The sequence below is a fragment of the Pteropus medius genome, unplaced genomic scaffold (genome assembly GCF_902729225.1).
Source record: "Pteropus medius unplaced genomic scaffold, Ma_sr-lr_union100, whole genome shotgun sequence".
Lineage (NCBI taxonomy): Eukaryota > Metazoa > Chordata > Mammalia > Chiroptera > Pteropodidae > Pteropus > Pteropus medius.
In genome coordinates, this window is record NW_024354875.1 from 43,686,312 (window position 1) to 43,688,710 (window position 2,399).

At 29.3% G+C, this 2,399-nt stretch overlaps 1 pseudogene; it reads left to right on the forward strand.

Moving 5' to 3' along the window:
* The first annotated feature begins 1,711 nt into the window (after nucleotides 1-1,711).
* On the forward strand, nucleotides 1,712-1,830 carry LOC120597382 (uncharacterized; annotated as a pseudogene).
* The last annotated feature ends 569 nt before the right edge of the window (nucleotides 1,831-2,399 follow it).

Consider the following 2,399-nt stretch of genomic DNA (forward strand, 5'->3'; position numbering starts at 1 on the left):
TCGGTATTTGTAGAACACAGCACCCCAAAACTCTAGAATATATTTTTTTCAAATACACGTGATACAACCACCAAGATAGACCATATGCTGGTCCATGAAACAAGCCTCAATAAATTGAAATTATATCGCATATCTTCTCTGACGACAACACAAGTAAATTAGACATCAAAAACAAAAATATAGGAAAACCCCAGATATTTGGAAAGAAAACAGCATAATAAGCTATGGTTCAAGAAAGAAGTCACAAAGACATATAGAAAATATTTTAAATTAAAATAATAATAGATCTTACAGCTATTGCAAGTCTAATGTGTGAATATTTTGAGCAGCTCTATGCCATCCAACTTGAGAAATTGGAAAGACACAAACTACCTAAGGTCACTCAGGTAGAAATAGATAACCTTAACAGCTGTATATTTATTAAACAAATTGGATGAATAGTTATAAACTTCCAGCAAAGAAAATTGAAGACCAATTGACTGCACTAGTGATTTGAAACAAACATTTAATGAAAAAATAATTCCAATTCTACACAAACTCTTCCAGAATATAAAAGAGGAAGAATATTTTCACACTCATTATATGAGGCCAGCATGATGCTAATACAAGATATTACATGAAATAAAAACTAAAGAACGTCTCTTTAGTTTATATATAGATATAAAAATTCTTAACAAATTATTAGCAAGTAGAAGCAACAGTAGATAATAATTTTAATATATCACGTGGCATTTATTGTATGAATGTAAAAATGGTTTGTCATGTGAAAAACAATCGAGGTAATTCACCATAATAACAAAATAAAAGAAAATCTATCTGATTATTTCAATTGATGCCAAAGAAAGTATTTGCCAAGATTCAAAATTTGTGTATGGTAAAAACATTTAGAAAATTAAGTGAAATTAATTATTTTTAAGTGAAATTCCTCAATCTGATAAAGGGTATCTACAAAAATCTAGAGCTAATATTATACTTACTGAAGAAATATTAAATGTTTTCTTTCTAGTATTGAAAAAAAAGCAAGGTTGTCTGTTCTCACTGCTCTCATTTAGATTGAGCTAGTGATGCAAGTCATTTAAATAGGGCAACCGGAACAGTTAAGGTCATAAAGATTAGGAAAGAATGAGTAAAACTGTTTCTTTGAACATGACAAGATCTTTAGGTAGAAAGTCCTCAAGAATTTACAAAGCAGCTACTAGACTAATTAGTAAATTTAGATGTCACAGGATACAAGGGAACTGTGCAAGAATCCAATTATTTTAATATATCGACAGTAAACAATTAGAAAATAAAAAACATTTAAAAATCAATTTAAAATATTGTCAAAAATTCTTAGGAATAATTTTAACAAAAAACATGTAAGATCATTTTACTGATAACAGGATATTCCTGAGAGAATTTGTAGAAGACCTAAAACCATAGCACTTAAAAGAGATTAAAAAGACATTGCAACTAAATGCATTGGTTGCAGGATTTTTTTTTTTTTTAAGTGGAATATATTCTAGAACAGAAAGAAAAGTTTTTTTTTTGGCTTATTTTGCTTTGTTTTTACTTCTGGTATAAAATACATTAATGGTCAACTGGCAAATTTTGAACAAAATCTAAAAATTAAATAATTATACTATACTAATGTTAATTTCTAATTTTGATAAATGTCCTATGGTTAGGTTTCGTTCTTCTGAAAGAAACACTGAAATATTTAGGTGTACAAGTCTATGACCATGCCACCCTGAACAAGCCAGATCCCGTCTGATCTTGGAAGCTAAGCAGGGTCGAGCCTGGTTAGTACTTAGATGGGAGACTACCTAGGAAGAACAGGTGCTGTAGGTGTAAAAAATAAAAAAAATAAGGGATTATAAACTGACAAAGTCCTTGCAATCTGTGAGGTCAACCAAGGATTGCCTCGCCTAAAAATTAAAAAAAAAATATTTAGGTGTACATATGCATCATGTCTCAAACAGTTCAGAAAATAAATGTGTGTATGTATGGAGATCATATTTATATATATGTGGAGAGAGGGAGAGAGTGAGAGAAAACACGGTAAATGTTAACATTTGGAAAATCTGGGTGAAGTTATCGGAATTCTTTGTACTAATCTTGCAAGTTTTCTGTAAATGTAAAAGTACTTCAAAATAAAAAGTTAAAAAACTAATATCAAAGATAAACAATATAATTTTAGTTAATTTAATCTTCAAAAGAAATGTCAACATATCTTTCTATTCTAAAGACCACTGAAGCCGGTACAATTTTCAAGAATTAGGTAGGGATGTAATAAAGCCATGGCAATTAAGAGATGTAATTTTGAAATAGTCATAGAGAATTTTAAAAACAAAACAGAAGAGATAATTGAGAAATGATATATGATAGAGATAGAATAGTAGTTCAGGTGTGAAAAGATG